Source organism: Pyxicephalus adspersus, chromosome 6 (genome assembly GCF_032062135.1).
Source record: "Pyxicephalus adspersus chromosome 6, UCB_Pads_2.0, whole genome shotgun sequence".
Classification (NCBI taxonomy): domain Eukaryota; kingdom Metazoa; phylum Chordata; class Amphibia; order Anura; family Pyxicephalidae; genus Pyxicephalus; species Pyxicephalus adspersus.
In genome coordinates, this window is record NC_092863.1 from 47,891,457 (window position 1) to 47,903,948 (window position 12,492).

At 36.3% G+C, this 12,492-nt stretch overlaps 1 protein-coding gene across 1 annotated transcript in view; it reads right to left on the reverse strand.

Moving 5' to 3' along the window:
- ARVCF (ARVCF delta catenin family member) overlaps positions 1–12,492 on the reverse strand; it is a 372,226-nt gene that overhangs the window by 320,123 nt on the left and 39,611 nt on the right. The gene's annotated exons all lie outside the window — the stretch shown is intronic.

The window sequence follows — 12,492 nt, forward strand, 5'->3', positions numbered from 1 at the left end:
TATGGTGAAGGGTGGGGTAGATAGAAGAGACAGGGAGAAAGATAAGTAAAAGTGGGAAAATAGGGAAAGGAGCCAGGGTCACTGGGAAGGAATCAAAAAGAAAGATGGGTGTTGCGCAGCCTTCCAGGTCAAAGAAAAGGTTTATTGTGCCAGAGAGGTTTGAGTGGCAGACAATCTGTGGATTGGCTGTACTGGATCCAGTAAAACCAAGTATTTCTGAAGTTTTCTTCATTCTGATCCTGGGAAGCAATAATATCTTCCATTTTCATATTAACATTTTCCACAGATAGAATACAGGTAAGTGGTGTAGAAAATAGTGATGGTAATGTTTCTTGGATATTGCAGATATGTGTAAGAATACCAACTCAGGAATATCACATATAGAAACAACAGTGAGTTTATAGATGATGTCTGAAACACTCAACCAATATGGGCGGCCCCTGATGTGAATCAGGATCCCAGGACCATTATGCCAGCAGGCTGAATCAGTGAATGGATAGATCTCAGATAAGACTGAGGGGATTCTTTACCAACATGTGAGAACTTTATATTTGCCTCTTCATATTTGTTGCTGATGCCTTGTGACCAAAATATTCACTCATACATTTCAAGTATAGTAGATAAAAGTGTGTAAGTTGGTTACATATAGTAACTTGTAAATATAAAATTGTTCTACTGCTTCATTTAACCCGAGTTTTGCATTAGACCAATGTTGAATTAAGTAGACATTTATTATTAAATTCATTTAGAGGCAACACATCAGAAGCACAGTAGTGTGCTATTGAACATTGTGGTGTACAGCAAAGTATGTTTTCTAAGTCCTTCGAGGTGCTGTTCAGAATAAAAAATGCAATTACTGAAATGGACTTCAAACTACAAAGTGTAAATTGGCCCAAAATGCTTTTGAAACTTTCAGTTCAAATAAAATGATCTTTGAAGACTGTTACCCCAATATTTGTTACATGTCTTTTCTGTATGAAATGCTATGTTCAGGCTTTCATTACAGTAGTGAAATGAGGGTGTAACTTGCATGTAGATTACCAGGCATCTGGCACAACTGTGTAATTGAGTTGTCAGAATTCAGTTTGCTAAAACCAATGTGTCAAATTCCTCTACATTTAGAAATGTCCTTGAACAATTTTTTGCAAACTCTTCATTTGTTTTAAGTGCATTTTCTGCTTGGTAGCATAAATCCAAGTCCCCAAACTACATTGCAAAAAATAAATATATGATGTAATAAAAAAAACACACACACTGAATGAATATTCAAAATCAGATACTTTGTATACAACATTAAGTACCCCTTAATGCTCCATCTTTTTAGCGTTTTAATATCCAATTAGTCACAAACCAATATAGCGTAAAAAAGATTCAAACTCAGCAAAATAAAACTACTATATTATGTGAATATGATGGGAACTTTGTAAGAGTGTAGTTTTGCCAAACTTCTGTTTAATCTTTCATTAAAATGTATAGGACATCTATGTCTGCCTGAGAGTAATTTATATAGGGAGATACACAAAAAAAGAGGTCTAATCATTGGTCTGTGGAGCCTTTTCCATTTTTTAAAATGTATTTCGAAGTTTTAGGAAAAATATATTCTAACAATTACAACAGTGATATAAACAATAAATATACCAACCTAAAACAGACCTATCACCCAAATTTTTACTTTATATAAAAGAGTAGACAACCCTTTTATGTAAAGTAAAACGTATCTTTTCTATAGAGTGGGCTATCAAAACAGCTTTAGGCTAGCAGTGTTTTGTCATATGTAGATCCTAATACAGTAGTCCCCCAGGGTTGCATTCCAAAACAACCCGCGATAAACGAAAATCTGAGATATGGAAGTCAACCCTAGCTGCTCTTTGTTTAAGCCATACAATATTTCCCACACTCTTTAAACAGATGCAGAAAACATTTTCAAGCATAGAGAGATGAATTTTGGGTACATTCATAGAAATATCACATTTATAGTGAGTACTGTAAGTACTGTACAGTATTATATAGTAGCATAGCCTATGGGTATTTTTTGGGAATAAAAATTTGTGATACCGGGACTGCAATATGTGAACCACGATATAGAAGGGGGTTACTATATAGCTGAAACTGTGCCAGGCATGCTGGCTGGTACCCCTATAGTAAAGGGGCAGCAAGGTAGCAAGCACCAGACGCCAAGCCCCCCGTGACATGCTGAAAAGGGCATTCTCGTCTGCCCTCATCACTAAGCTTCCGTCATGTGACAGTGCTCAACGTTAGTGCTTGGCTTTAAGACCCAGGTACTGTCACAGTGGGGAAGATCACACACTCCTCCATATGCCAAAGCGCCAGGTATCCTTTCTGAGAGTATCTTGGGGTCACTGTACACTGATAAGTAAAAATATTTTTGTTTAAGAAAGCACTACTAACATTCTCTACATCTAGGTCATAAAAGTTAAAAAGTTTAACACTGAAAAAAGTTAATCACAGTTGAATACTGTTGAAAAAGTTGAAAACTGATCCAAATAATTCTGTATCTCCTTTACTATGACACTCAACATTACAAAAATATCTGACAAAAGCAGCATGTGCTATTATCCTCACATTGAAGGTCCACATAAACATCCTTAGTGAAAGAATACATTCACCAGGTTAAATATATAAAATGAAGAAAATTCTTCAAATTCAACAAGATAGGCTTGAAAACTTCACCATTATGTGGAGCAGCTGGAAACACTTTACACAAAGAATGGTTTGTCAGGCTATAGTACAACACTTAGATACACAAGTACATTTTTATATTTATTCTTACAGATTTCCACACAGGGAAGCTCTCTTTCTATGATATGAGACCTCAGTAACTGATCTTACTATGCCCCAGTGCGGATATCTTTCTTCCCTCTACCTTCTACCCCATTCTAACACTGTTCCTTCCTCTTATTCCCTCCAATTCTTTACCTATTTTCTACACCCTCCCCATTTCTTTCACTTAAATGCATTTTTTTCCAATTCCTCATTCCAATTACTCATATATCTTGTTAATCCATACCAGACCCTGTATTCCACCTAATGGAAAAAAAGAATAGACCTATACCCTCTAGATTACCCTCCCAGATACTCAGAGAATTCCTTTTTTAAGTAAAAGCTTGTAAAAATTAGCTAGATGCATAACACTATATATCTAATTGTATTTGGTATTGTTCAAACTATGTCTTATGCTTTATTCCTGTTGTGGTAATAATGTTTTATTCGGTTTAGGTACCTAATTATGTACCTGATTTTTTTAAACTATAGATAAACACTAATGGCCCTATTTATTCAACACGGAATCTTCCAGATTTACTCATTTCATTGGCAGTTATTGATTGTTATTGTTGATAAATGTCCAAATGTCCTTGTTTTATAAATATAGCCCTAATTGGGAAAAAATGATTATCCAACTGTGGCTGGTTTTATGATCATATGACCAGGCATTTGGATAACCATCCTCTTCAGCAAAATACAGATGACCAAATTACTAAAAATCTGATAACAGGACCAGCCACTGTGTGATTCCAGAAGAAAAGCAGTTACTGCAGGGAAGATAAACATTTCAAGGAATTGTAAACTTTTTACAATCTGCAATTTATCAAAGAGCATTTTAAGGCTTATGTTTTTCTTTTATGAGTTTTTAAAAAAGATTTTTCTTCACTTTACCATTTCAACAAACATAGCACTCGACTTTAGAATCATTGCTGCATTATGTTCAGACTGACTATACTAGTTTACATGGTAAATATTGAAATGTTATATTTTCATGTTTAACTTAAGTGTACTTCTATTTTAGGCTCCCCAATTACTGCTACATTTACTTGGACCTGTAGTACTGTTGGCAAACATCATGTACCTGAAAGACTAGCATATAACTTCTGGCTTATTATAAGGACTATATACCAGCAAATAACTATGTTATGGTGGAATACTGATGCTGTGAGGGCATACAGAGCTGTTAATTTGCTGCATGTCTGCTTTTTTAATTATGTAGGAAATTTCATTGCTGTATGATTATTATTTATAATAATAAATCATTACCACCATGGAGAGAAAGCCAAATCCCACAGCTTGCTTATTACTTTTCCATACTTATTTATGTATACTTATGGCCACAGTACACACAGTAGGATGATCCTGTATATTGCAATTTGCTGTACGCTACCTGAATAGCAATTTACATCCATATTTCCTAAGTGCTACAAAAATAATAAAACTTTGAGTTAGACTTGAAATGATGTTACTGTAGCCATGCACCATATCCTTGGTGACCAAAGGAGATCTCCTAAAAGATAACACTGACAGCAGTAAAAACTTGATGAAAGTTAAACCCCTCTCCAGACTACTTCAAAAATGTTTTCTTAGTTCCTGTGGCCTTAGCACAATTTTTCTTTCTTCCTCAATCTCAGTGACGTCATAGGAAGATAGAAGTTCTAACCCTCTTAAAAAGAATATTTTGGTTGCATTATTATGACTGACACATGATGCTTAGGAAATTATAATCCAATTAGTTCTCCTTCCACCCCCAAACTTCCTATGGCCCCCTTTTGCCCCTCACCTTTTTTTCCACGCCATCCCTTCTTTTTTTCCCCCTTTCCTCTCCATCTGTCCTTTTGTTTCTAATACTCTGTTTCCTCGGCTCATTTCAGTTATAGAAAGTTTGGCGTCAACCCCATTACCCCCGGGATTTACAACACCTATGGTATATTTTGTAGACTGGGAGAAATGCATACTGATTTTAAATAAAGTGTGCGGTCTTAATGTATTTCCTAATACCTGATTGATTAAAGTGCACTATTTCTATGCCTTTTGTTTTCAATAGTTTTTTTTTGTTTTCTAAATCAAATATAAATGGTAACAGAGAAAGCTGTACAGAAATAAATTATGTAAAAAGGGTCTTTAATCCAATTTTATAGAGAAATAATGTACATTCTGTCATTATCATTCACAAACATAATGTGGATAAAAAGGTATAACAAATACAATAACACATTCTTAACGTTGCATACCAAAAAAATATGTAATCAAGGATTAAGGTGAGGGTAGTTAAAGTGTAAAGGGGGAAGACCAATGGTGTGGAACAGTTGAAAATGGTATGTTATCATTCCGTGGTTTACAAGCTGAACTATTAAGGTGAGGTTAGTAAAGGCAATGAATACAGGATCCAAGATTCCCAAATTGATATGTATCACTCAAAATACTTGGCAATTTCTCATTAATAAAAGTGTTTTCCATTCAGAGCTTCACCCCATAAAAGGGAATAAGCTGCCTTTCCAAATTGTTAGCTACAGTTTGCTTGGTTGCCAATAAAACAAACAAGCATAATTTAAAGTATGTATTTGTATTTGTGAGTGATAGAGGTTTGAACCCCAAAAAAACCCGACCTGTTCTGTGTACAATGATTTAAGCGTGCAGGTACCATAAACTACCTCATCATTACTTTAAATGCGCATTCTATAGTGGTGATATTAATAGAACAAGAGGTCATTCTAGACCACATACAGGACCATTCATCGTCAGATCTTTTTTCCAACTGTTAGCCCACGGGCCGTGCCGGCGCCGTTGCCCCTAATAGTGGCACGGGCACCGGGTTCTCTCTTTCCTCTCCTGCCACCTGACTTCGCGGGCAGCAGGTAGCGTAACCCTGCTACCTGAGTTCCATGCCAGAGTTTCCTTCCTGCTGGAAAGTTGCTCTGGTGTTTGTGCTGGCGTGGGTGTGTCCCTCTTCACCTATGAGGCAGTTCATACACGCCCTCTTTTTAACCAGCCCATGGCTGGGGTTCTGCAGGTATTTGAAGGCGCTTCCTACTACAGGAAGATGCCTGAGCAATCTCATGGTTTTAGCTAGTCTAACTCCTAGTGCAAGGGTGCTTCTTCTGTCTGCTTTGCTGTGTACTGGATCTTGTTTACTGAACTCCTGGACTTGTTTATGGACTTTTGCCTGTTTACCGCCTGCCCTTGATCTCGGATCTTGTTTATGGACTTTGTTTGATTGCCACCTCTCCTGACCCATACCCTCCAAGCCACCCAAGCCCCCTCAGTGCTTGCACCGAGTGCCCTGACCCCAACATCGTCATACATTTGGGTCGTGGATTAGGTATTCTATTACGTTTAGTATAGGATATGGGGATTAGTTTGGATAACAAAGGAGAATGTAAACATATATGTTCAAAGATTGTAATTTCGTTATTTTGAATGATGGACCTAATCCAGTGCTTAAATTGTAAATATCTGAAAAATTCTTGAACCGATGCTTTGTGTGCACAGCAAATCTCTTCCAAGGTAAGTACAGCAGACTCTGGACTATCCGGCCTAATGTGGCCGAAGGGCAGGCGGGATAGCAAAAAAGCCAGAGTACTCAACTCCACACCCAGGCCAGCACTCCCCACGCCGCACATGCTGACATCCAACATATGAAGAGCAGGCAGCAGGGACGTCCCAAGATGCCCGCCTGCAATAACCCAACATTTTATTAAAGATAATTTTTTTTAAAAACTAGGCCGTATAGTCGTGAGTCTACTGTATATCCATTCTCCCTAATTATGAAAAAACATTACAGTAATTATGATTTCTCCACCAGTTGAAAGCTATAGGAAAATCAAACGTAAAACAATGGATTATTTTGAATAGGGAGCAACAGGGGAAATTCAGACATAAGGCCACTAGAGTATTTGATCCCATCCCACATAGTAAGAACATGTTTAAGGTGACTGCTCATATTAGCAGGTAGGTGCTGTGGTGGTAACATGATGTCGATTGATCCACACAAATGTAACTCTAATTTTACCCATAAAGGTCCTACTGGCCCTGCAAAAAGAGATGTGTGCTATGTGTGCTGCTTGATATATTATATTTTTTTTTTTTTTTTTACAAACCCCTATTTTCCCCATGTCTTTTGTGGAAAAATGCTGTTTGTGGGATCCTTGCAATCTATTTGTTCCAGATGTATAACAGATTTTTGAAAAATCAAAGGGGGATGATGGGACCATAATGGGAAGTGTTTGAAATCCAGAATTGAAAAAATTTGCTAACAAATAGCAAATGACTTTAAAGAAATCCATTCCAGATTTCCTGGACCACCCAGCTTTACTGGTGAAAGTGTATCCTCTCAAGCCTTGGAGAGCTTGAATAAATGGGTGTCAATATCTTTGGTAATATGAACAATTTAACAGAATTTACTCTACCCAACCATGAAATTGGCAAATTGCTCTATTTAAGTAATGAGTTTAGGTTTTTTAAAAAGAGGTTGCAAATTGGAGCTATGGAGCATGTCGTATGTATGGGTAAGCTATATCCTCAGATAGTCGAGATGTCAAGAGAAGGTAAAGATTAAGTTACACTGATTTAGTTAAAGTTGAGAATAAATTTGGGAGGGAGAGCCTTAGTTGAGAGAGAGAGAGAGAGAGTTAGCACAGTATCATTGGCAAATAAATTTAGTTTTTAGGTTTGATGTTAGCCATGTATGTTCATATTTGTTTCAAACAGCTGTGCCAAAGGCTCTAGAACCAAAATGAAAAGAAAGGGGGAACAGGACACCCTTGACGGGTACCCCTTTCGATAGGGAAGGTAGGAGAAATATGACATATGTCTTATCTCTCTGATGCTGTTGAGTAGAGGGCCCTTACCCATGCCATGAATTGAGATCTAGATCCCCAGTTAGGGGTTTTTAGTCCCAAAATTAAGAATCAAATGTTTTCTGTATATACTAGGTATTTTCCTTTGATGAATCAAATGGATTAGACTAATGATTTTCTGAGTGCTGGTATGGATTTGCCTAACCCAGACTTGAAGTTTCTTTTCTTGGGAGGCACCATGGTTGTGACTTGTTCCTACACAGAGTTCTCCCCAGGCCCTTTTAGCTGGGTGCACCACCCGGCACTTTTCGGCACCCACCCGGCTGTTTTCGGGTGGTTACTAAAGAGTTTGGTCGCAATACAGGGGCTGCCACCCACCTACAACTTCTTCCCACCCGGCTGAAAAAAACTTCAGGGTTGAGCACTGCTACATATGTTATATCTTATGCTGTACTGCTTGATTACATTGTGAAAGACTGACTCATTGTTCATACTTGTCTTGTGGTTGTATCCTTCTGATAATACTCTGATCTGATAGCATTATTTCCCTGATGTCACTGTGAACTTTTTTCCTTGTTGTGTATAAAAGAGAATAAAGAATTTATTTTGAAAAATCCTATTGGTTTAAGGCAGTACATTTATTTTCTCATAATTTGGTCCAGCTCAGCTAGGACTTGCTGTAACAAAATAGAAGAGGAAATTTAAAGGTGATTATTAAAATTAGTGTTTGAAATTCTCATGTGATCTTTGTTGGAGCCTCAGAATGCCACATTATTTTTATTTTATTTTACTTTTTTTAAATCAAGAAGTTGAAATTACAAAGCATTACAGTAAGGATAAAGATCTTATATATATTATTAAAAATTGGCTTTAAAAAATTTAATTTTTAAAAACAAAGATTCTTTTAACTAGTTCGTAAAGTGTTTTTTAGAAATGTTTTGTGGGTTTTGTTATCCGTCCAATTTAGAAACAAATAGAACTTAGCAAGTTGCTTTAATAGGTCATTCCAAAAGATAGGAAGAGAATCTAATTTAGTTTGAAACTCAGAGCAAAAAAAGCATTGACACGACAGGCCTTTCCTTGATTTATAGATATGGTTTCTGGTTAATCAATGTTACCTTTACAATCCTGATCTGAGTTAAAATCACTTATTACCTTTCATAACTCACATAATAAATTGCCTTGTATGCTACCTGTTAAACATAAATCTATCAGTACATGCGCCACATTTGCATTCATTTCCGTCTTAGTATTTGTACTTTCAGTTCAGCTGGCTTTCTGACAAGTTCTACAACGCAATTTATAGACATTTTTTGTCAAACTTTCATGTTTGAGCAGTTGATAGAGGCTACTGTACATTATTAATCTAACCAAAATGACTTTATTAAGAGCTGAAGACATTTGTAATTACAATATAGGAACATTTTTTAAAAAACGTTACATAGCACTACAAATATCTCACCTACCTTATATCAGATCTTTCCGTACATAGAACAAATCTCTTATTTATTTAAAAAAGGAACTTGGCAAAAGCTCACTTCTTACTTCCAAGTAATGAGATATTCCAGTCCTGTCAAAATAGCCTGATCTCTATAATATAGAATAAAAATGACAAAAGGATACCTTTGAACAGCTATGTGGAAGTGTTTGAAGACAACAACAGATTTATTTTACTGCTGGAGCTTCTAAGACAATCGAGAATCCAGTAGGTGACTAAATCCAGCAAGAATGGTGTAAAAGCCCAACCCTTTAAAGTCAACCTACCCTGAAAGAAATTACATTATAACAATATAATCTGCTTTGGCTTAATACCCATTGAAAGTAAACAGTGTACAAATATTAACCAACGTCTTTTTCTTATGTAAAGTTCCCAGGTCCTAATATTTTCTGTAACTATATTACTACAATCCTCCTGGTTTACTGTTCATGTGATGTTAGTAAACTCCATCCGCCTAAACTCGGATACTAACATCTGCGTATATAAGATCCTATAACTCTTTATAGCTTGAAGGAATAATTTCCCTCCATGAAATCTAAGAATAATCAAATATGGTGGCTCCACAAGAAGCCAATCAAAAGAAATGAAGAGCATATTGTGGAACAGTCAGAGATAGTACAAACCGTTATATATTTATACTGAGTTTATATGGGAATTTTCTATCCTATTGGCTCCCTTTAAGTCTGTTACATATACCATGTTACATATACCATTTAAATCACTTTATTATATATGTTCATTAAATTTAAAATAATCTGTTGATTCTGCTAGAAGTCCTGTGAGCTGATAATCATCTGTGCTCTCTGATGTGTTGACTGTTATCATTTAGCATTGTTTTCTCAGACAACAAAACCCTTTCTCCCCTATGTTACAGGACTGAGGAAAAGGTGAAATGTTTTGTAGTCCCCACATATCTCATGTCTTAGGGTGACAATGCTGCCCAACACTGCAGTAAGTAAGTGATGTCACCCTAGGAAAGGAAGTGTGTTAGTGGCAGGTGAACACAAAGATAAAAAAATGAAAACTAATGCACCAACCACATTCAAGGGCTAATAATCTGCAATATTTTGTTTTTGGTTCTACCAATGTTTTAAGTCACTGAATTTAAATATTTAGGTTGACCAAACCTCTGACAACCTTTTTCTCCAAGTCTGTTGTAATTAACATAGCAAATACTATGCAGCTGGTATTCTGTTGCTCTTTTGAGCAATTTTTTTCATCCGCTAAAAAGTGTCTTTGAGGAACAGTTATTTCTGTTCCTAGTTCCTGGACCTCTGATGACATCAACAACATAATCCAATAATGTGGGTTAAGATGCTATAAAAAGTACGTTTTTTCGTTTGCCCTTGTGGCTTTACTACCCCTCCTCTCTCCACAGAACTGAACAGTGCTGTGTGTAAAACACTCATTCATTCTATTGTCACAAAAAGATTGTTCCCAGTGGCATAAATATGACAAGTCTACATAGCTCAATGATCACTTGCCCCCAGTTCCGAGACATTTGGCAGATGAGACTCTTTAACACCTTCCAATTCCTAACGGGGCCTGCACATGGTGCTCTGGACCCCCAATCATTTTTAAGGAGAGCGCAAGTGTGCAGGAGTAGGAGTGCAAAGCACACTGGCAAAGCAAAAAAGATTTTGACAAGCAGCTTTGCAGCCTCATCAGTGATAGCATCAGAGTACAAGACTGGCATTGGAAGGGCGGTGTTCATGTTAGGCGAATGCTGCACACGTCAGATTTTTGAATGTTCGTATCGAGCGAGAATCATCGACATGTGTTCATGTGCCTATAACTGGTGGGGGAAGGGAGGGGGTCAATGTGAGGATGGGGAACATACAAAATAAATGTAACTCCACCAAACATCAATTGAGTATGTACTTTGGGGTCACTGATTTGAACAGCAGCTTTATCTCCTAAAATTTTGGAACAACATTTCAAGCAATTTACATATCAATATATAATTTTGAACACAATTGCTCATGTTCTACTCATAGTTAACCAGAATGGAAATATGCAGTTTTCAGCTGCATGAAATAATTATATGGTTATAACATTTTTATTTCTGCATTGACAACAATTCAACCAAAGCATTACACAATTACATGGTATTATTATACATTATTATAAAACTAGAACTGTTCTAGTTAGAATCACAGTTGGGGTTTTTAATGGGCTTATTAAGGTTAGCGAATGCAACTCATAATTCTAGATCAATATTTTTGTACTGCAGACAAACAGAGGAATATTTTAAGGGAATGAAAAATAAAAGCAATAATGATTCTTCTGTGGAAGAAACCACAGCAGTAAACAGACATTCTGTAAAAGGTGCCTACAGGATGCTGCCAGGCAGCTCAATCAGTCATTATGTACTTTGTGGAATCCTGTTATGGGTCATTTTTTTGCCACAATCTTCTATTAATGAGTCACACATTTATCTTGAGTTTTAGGGGTTTTTAGAGCATAGAGCAAAATGCCATAAGCGGAGTCACTGTCCTCGACAGTAAGAGCCATGATTGGTAACACAAGGGAATGTGTCTGTGATTGCAAGCTAAGCTTCATTAGTCTCCCCTTTGATAGAGGAAGTGACAGAAATACAGCACACGCAACATGAAAATATTATTACTTAATTCATCACCTATTAAATGAAAATAAAAAAACTGTATTACTATTTGGAGCTGGGATGAAAGATGAGAAAAAATAGACCCTACTTAAAAACAAAAAAAATTATATAATCATACATCAGCTTAATTATGCTAAAATGTTTTTGTCTCTCATGGCAAGGACTTATGTAAAAACCTAAAATGATTCTGCAGTTATCTTAGGGTGAAGCCTTGGTATCCTTAATATCTCACCAAATATTTAGGGGGCCTAGTGTTGGCCACCATTTAACCCTTGCTGGCATTCAAACATTTTTTAACCTGCTACAAAGTACCTTTACAATTTTAATGTATAGAATACCGAAAACATGTAATACTTGTAAAACCTTCTATAAATGGGTAGGGAAAACGTGTAAGTTTGCACATTTAAACTAACATGGTAAATCTCTGAAGGCACCATATTCAGAAATCTCTGGAAAGTCCTCCTCCAGAAAAGCTGTAATAATAATACCATAATAATGTACAAAAACTTGCACTCTATACAAAAACCTTCTTCATGTCTCAGAGTAATAAAAAGAGTTATGGATACTATATTAACTGAAAAGACAGCAAAGCTAACTATTACAAAATGCTTTTTTAACAAAACCTGGGTCAAGAAGGGCCAGCTGTAAATTTCCTCTCTCCTCTTGTGTTTTTTTTTTTATTTTAAGTTCCTATTCTCCTATTCCATATCTGTTTTCAAGCCTCCTTAAAACTTCAGGTTCCCTATCTATTCTCATATCCTCTACATTATTTTATTGACATATAAAAG